This window comes from Delphinapterus leucas, unplaced genomic scaffold, assembly GCF_059928025.1.
Source record: "Delphinapterus leucas isolate spDelLeu-1000000601 "Yukka" unplaced genomic scaffold, BTC_Dleu_Yukka2 spDelLeu_asBTCV2_sq60, whole genome shotgun sequence".
In the NCBI taxonomy this organism is placed as follows: domain Eukaryota; kingdom Metazoa; phylum Chordata; class Mammalia; order Artiodactyla; family Monodontidae; genus Delphinapterus; species Delphinapterus leucas.
The window spans coordinates 1,882,433-1,889,202 of NW_028322269.1; positions in this window are offsets into that span (position 1 = coordinate 1,882,433).

Consider the following 6,770-nt stretch of genomic DNA (forward strand, 5'->3'; position numbering starts at 1 on the left):
ATTAGGGCCTGAAGCAATCCTGCGGTTTTGCGGCCAGCTCACGAGAAAGCGAGTTGAAGAAATGAGCTCAGGGGCACTGTAATTCACAAACCTGCAGAGTTATGAATGACAGCTATCGTCCAAAAATGTACTGAATTAAGACTTCGAAGAGGACTTGAACGCGGGGCAAAATTTCAGGAAAACGATTTCAGGGGGTAGACTGGAATTGCACTTAAAGCATAGGAAAAGAGGCAGAATGTCGACAATGATGCACTTGGCCAAAAAGGGCGTATGCTTTTTTTCCTGAACATATTCAGGAAAAAAACGCATACGCCCTTTTTGGCCAACCAAGCAAGCGTGTAAAGGAAATCTACACTACAATGAAGTCTCACTGCCCCCCGGTCAAAAGGGCCATCTGAAAAAAGTGTAAAATCCAGAAAGGCAGGACACGTCATGGAGAACAGGGAACTTTGTTACGCTGATGGGTGGAATGTAAATTGCCAACAGCCACTCTGGAGAAGTGTATGGGGTTTCCTGAAACATGTAGGAAACAAAGCAACACAGCCTTTGGCACTTCCACTTATGGTCCTATAGCTTAGGGAAATTAAAGTCAAAAACACAAACCACCCCAAAGTTTGGGTGGGTCTGTTTACAAGAACCTCGTCTACGGTACAAGTTAAATATCCGATAAAACAAAAAATGGATAAAGAAGTTGTGGTACGCACGTACAATGGAATATCACTCAGCAATGAAATCTACGTCATCAGGCCCGTAGCGGCATAATGAGTGGATTCAGGTACGATGATTCTACGAGAAATAAGTCACACAGAAAAAGAAACATCATAAGATATCACTAATACACGGAATGTAAACTTGGCTACACATGAACTGAATTACAAAACAGAACAGGGTCTCAAATTTCGAAAACCAACTTATGCTTGCTTATGGGGAAAGGTGAGTTGGGGTGCTGCATAAAACCAGAGATTGAAATTAGCACAGATACCGTTCCATAAGCCAAATATATAATAGACAAGCCCTACTCCTTCCTCAACGAAATGGACTCAACACCCCATATTCAACGCCTGGCAAGATACCTGACAAGTAAGAATCTTAAAATCCATGGATTTATATGTCTCCATAAGGAAATCAAGCGTGTGTACAGCGGCCTAAACGCAGCAGTGAAAATCCGATAAATCCCATTATCAAAATAAATTTCAAAAACAAAACACAATGACAGTGAAATAGAGAGCAATTCTTAAATAATTCATTCAGGGCTTGTGATGCAACCTGGATTTACCACATCTACACCCAGAGCTGGGTGAGACATAAGGCTGGACACTTCGGGCTGATAGCATTGGTGAGGTTCGGTGAGCAAACGCAGACCCTTTGAAGTCATACTGCATGGTACCCATTCCATGGGTCCCAACTCTCCAGGTTTAAGGGATTCTTCCTTCAGCTAAAACATGCATGGGAATCCCAGACTATCGTCCGCCGTGTGATTGGGAAACGTTTTCAAATGCATCTCAGTTTTCGTCCCCTGGTACTCGGGTTCACCATTACAGACGCTTTACTAACACTCTCCCCACTTGGAGAGTCAGTGCATTTAACCTCCTGTTTGGCACACTTGGCAATTTCTGTGCAAGATGAACAGGCATAGGGAGAAGCAATGAGAGACTAGCTGTAGGTGTCTGCACGGGCAAATGGAACGCTCATTTCCCACCAGGAAGAGGAATTAACCAAAGGCTCAGCGTGCCCTGCTGGAAACAGATTAGGGCCTGAAGCAATCTTGCGGTTTTGCGGCCAGCTCACAAGAAAGCGAGTTGAAGAAAGGAGCTCAGGGGCACTGTAATTCACAAACCTGCAGAGTTATGAATGACACCTATCATCCAAAAATGTATAGAAGTAAGTCTTCGAAGAGGACTTGAAAGCGGGGCAGAATTTCAGGAAAACGATTTCAGGGGGTAGACTGGAATTGCACTTAAAGCATAGGAAAAGAGGCAGAATGTTGACAATGATGCACTTGGCCAAAAAGGGCGTATGCGTTTTTTCCTGAATATATTCAGGAAAAAACGCATACGCCCTTTTTGGCCAACCAAGCAAGCGTGTAAAGGAAATCTGCACTACAATGAAGTCTCACTGCCCCCCGGTCAAAAGGGCCATCTGAAAAAAGTGTAAAATCCAGAAAGGCAGGACAGGTCATGGAGAACAGGGAGCCTTGTTATGCTGATGGGCGGATTTAAATTGCCAACAGCCACTCTGGAAAAGTGTATGGTGTTTCCTGAAACACGTAGGAAACAAAGCAACAGAGCCTATGGCACTTCCACTTATGGTCCTATAGCTTAGGGAAATTAAAATCAAAAACACACAGCCACCCCAAAATTTGGGATGGCTCTGTTTACAAGAACCTCATCTACAGTAGCAGTTAAATATCCCAGAAAGCATAAAATGGATAAAGAAGTTGTGGTACGCACGTACAATGGAATATCACTCAGCAATGAAATCTACGTCATCAGGCCCGTAGCGGCATAATGAGTGGATTCAGGTACGATGATTCTACGAGAAATAAGTCACACAGAAAAAGAAACATCATAAGATATCACTAATACACGGAATGTAAAGTTGGATACACATGAACTGAATTACAAAACAGAACAGGGTCTCAAATTTCGAAAACCAACTTATGCTTGCTTATGGGGAAAGGTGAGTTGGGGTGCTGCATAAAACCAGAGATTGAAATTAGCACAGATACCGTTCCATAAGCCAAATATATAATAGACAAGCCCTACTCCTTCCTCAACGAAATGGACTCAACACCCCATATTCAACGCCTGGCAAGATACCTGACAAGTAAGAATCTTAAAATCCATGGATTTATATGTCTCCATAAGGAAATCAAGCGTGTGTACAGCGGCCTAAACGCAGCAGTGAAAATCCGATAAATCCCATTATCAAAATAAATTTCAAAAACAAAACACAATGACAGTGAAATAGAGAGCAATTCTTAAATAATTCATTCAGGGCTTGTGATGCAACCTGGATTTACCACATCTACACCCAGAGCTGGGTGAGACATAAGGCTGGACACTTCGGGCTGATAGCATTGGTGAGGTTCGGTGAGCAAACGCAGACCCTTTGAAGTCATACTGCATGGTACCCATTCCATGGGTCCCAACTCTCCAGGTTTAAGGGATTCTTCCTTCAGCTAAAACATGCATGGGAATCCCAGACTATCGTCCGCCGTGTGATTGGGAAACGTTTTCATATGCATCTCAGTTTTCGTCCCCTGGTACTCGGGTTCACCATTCCAGACGCTTTACTAACACTCTCCCCACTTGGAGAGTCAGTGCCTTTAACCTCCTGTTTGGCACAGTTTGCAATTTCTGCGCAAGATGAACAGGCATAGGGAGAACCAATGAGAGACTAGCTGTTGGTGTCTGCACGGGCAAATTGAACGATCATTTCCCACCAGGAAGAGGAATTAACCAAAGGCTCAGCGTGCCCGGCCGGAAACATATTAGTGCCTGAAGCAATCCTGCGGCTTTGCGGCCAGCTCACAAGAAAACGAGTTGAAGAAAGGAGCTCAGGGGCACTGTAATTCACAAACCTGCAGAGTTATGAATGACAGCTATCATCCAAAAATGTACTGAAGTAAGTCTTCAAAGAGGACTTGAAAGCGGGCAGAATTTCAGGAAAACGATTTCAGGGGGCAGACTGGAATTGCACTTAAAGCGTAGGAAAAGAGGCAGAATGTCAACAATGATGCACTTGGCCAAAAAGGGCGTATGCGTTTTTTCCTGAATATATTCAGGAAAAAACGCATACGCCCTTTTTGGCCAACCAAGCAAGCGTGTAAAGGAAATCTGCACTACAATGAAGTCTCACTGCCCCCCGGTCAAAAGGGCCATCTGAAAAAAGTGTAAACTCCAGAAAGACAGGACAGGTCATGGAGAACAGGGAGCCTTGTTATGCTGATGGGCGGGATGTAAACTGCCAACAGCCACTCTGGAGAAATGTATGGTGTATCCTGAAACACGTAGGAAACAAAGCAACACAGCCTATGTCACTTCCACTTATGGTCCTATAGCTTAGGGAAATTAAAATCAAAAACACACAGCCACCCCAAAGTTTGGGATGGCTCTGTTTACAAGAACCTTGTCTACGGTACAAGTTAAATATCCGAGAAAGTAAGAAATGGATAAAGAAGTATTGGTACGCACGTACAATGGAATATCACTCAGCAATGAAATCTACGTCTTCAGGCCCATAGCAGCATAATGAGTGGATTCAGGTACGATGATTCTACGAGAAATAAGTCACACAGAAAAAGAAACATCATAATATATCAGTAATACACGGAATGTAAACTTGGCTACACATAAACTGAATTACAAAACAGAACAGGGTCTCAAATTTAGAAAACCAACTTATGCTTGCTTATGGGGAAAGGTGAGTTGGGGTGCTGCATAAAACCAGAGATTGAAATTAGCACAGATACCGTTCCATAAGCCAAATATATAATAGACAAGCCCTACTCCTTGCTCAACGAAATGGACTCAACACCCCATATTCAACGCCTGGCAAGATACCTGACAAGTAAGAATCTTAAAACCCATGGATTTATATGTCTCCATAAGGAAATCAAGCGTGTGTACAGTGGCCTAAAAGCAGCAGTGAAAATCCGATAAATCCCATTATCAAAATGAATTTCAAAAACAAAACACAATGACAGTGAAATAGAGAGCAATTCTTAAATAATTCATTCAGGGCTTGTGATGCAACCTGGATTTACCACATCTACACCCAGAGCTGGATGAGACATAAGGCTGGACACTTCGGGCTGATAGCATTGGTGAGGTTCGGTGAGCAAACGCAGACCCTTTGAAGTCATACTGCATGGTACCCATTCCATGGGTCCCAACTCTCCAGGTTTAAGGGATTCTTCCTTCAGCTAAAACATGCATGGGCAACCCAGAATATGGTCCACCGTATGACCGGGAAACCTTTTTAAATGCATCTCAGTTTTCGTCCCCTCGTACTCGGTTTTACCATTCCAGACGCTTTACTAACACTCTCCCCACTTGGAGAGTCAGTGCCTTTAACCTCCTGTTTGGCACAGTTTGGAATTTCTGCGCAAGATGAACAGGAATAGGGAGAACCAATGAGAGATTAGCTGTAGGTGTCTGCACGAACAAATTTAACACTCATTTCCCACCAGGAAGAGGAATTAGCCAAAGGCTCAGCATGCCGTGCCGGAACCAGATTAGGGCCTGAAGCAATCCTGCGGTTTTGCGGCCAGCTCCCAAGAAAGCGAGTTGAAGAAAGGAGCTCAGGGGCACTGTAATTCACAAACCTGCAGAGTTATAAATGACAGCTATCGTCCAAAAATATATTGAAGTAAGGCTGCAAAGAGGACTTGAACGCGGGGCAGAATTCCAGGAATACGATTTCAGGAGGTAGACGGGAAGTCCTCTGAAAGTATAGGAGAAGAGGCAGAACCTCGACAATGATGCACTTGCTCAAAAAGGGCATATGCGTTTCTTCCAGGGCCCTTATTAAAGAGGGTAGGAGGCTCCCAGCATGCTTCAGTGGCCAACAGAGGGCCTACGTCGCCAAGGCGACCTGAGCCATCCAGGCAAGAGTGACCTCACATCAGAGGGCCCACCTCACAGAAGGGTAAGGAACCCAGTCAGGATCAGACTCTCACCAGGGTGCCCACATAAGCAAGGGGCTGGGAACCAGGCAGGAGTGTCCTCACACCCGTGGGGCCACATCATCGAAAGTTGAGGTACCCAGCACATGTGGCCTCAAACCAGAGGACCCACATCACCATGGGTCTCGGAGCGAGGCAGGCAGGATTAACCTCAAAACACATGGCCCATTGTATAAAAAAGGTGAGGAATCCAGCAGTTGGAACATCCCAGCAGGCGGCCCAGAGCACCGAGGCTATGGGATCCAGGCAGTGATGAACTCACAACAGAGGGCCCTCATCGTGATACTGTAAGCAACCCAGCCGTTGTAACCTCAGAGCACAAGGCCCACATCCCCATGGGGAAGGGAACCAAGCAGGAGTGTCATCGCACCAGTGGGCACACATCAGAAAATGTGGGGAGCCCAGCAGTTAGGGCCGGACGCCAGAGGGCCCTCATCACTGAGGAGAGGAGGCTCCCAGCAAGCTCCAACTGCTACCAGAAGGCCGATGTCGCCAATGCGGGGTGTGCCAGCCAGGCAGGAGTGACCTCACAGCAGAGGGCCAACCACACAAAAGTGTGAGGAACCCAAAGAGGATCAGACACTCACCAGAGGGCCCACATCACCAAGGGAATGGAAACCAGGCAGGAGTGTCCTCACACCAGTGGGGCCACATCACCGAAATGTGATGGACCCAGCACACGTGGCCTCAAACCAGAGGACACACATCACCAAGGGGCTGGGAGTGAGGCAGGCAGGAGGAGCCTCCAAACAGAGGGCCCATAGCGTAAAAAAGGTGAGGAATCCCGCAGTTGGAACCTCCCAGCAGGTGGCCAGGAGCAGCGAGGCTATGGGATCCAGGCCTGACTGAACTCAAAACAGAGGGCCCTCATCCTGAAACTGTGAGCAACCCAGCCGTTGGGACCTTAGAGCAGAAGGCCCACATTCCCATGTGGTTGGGAACCTGGCAGAAGTGTACTCGCACCACAGGGCGCACATCAGAGAATTTTGGGAGCCCAGAAGTTAGGGCGTGACGCCAGAGAGCCCTCATTACCAAGGGGAGGAGACCCCAAGCAGGCACCAACTCCCAACTGAGGGCCCAT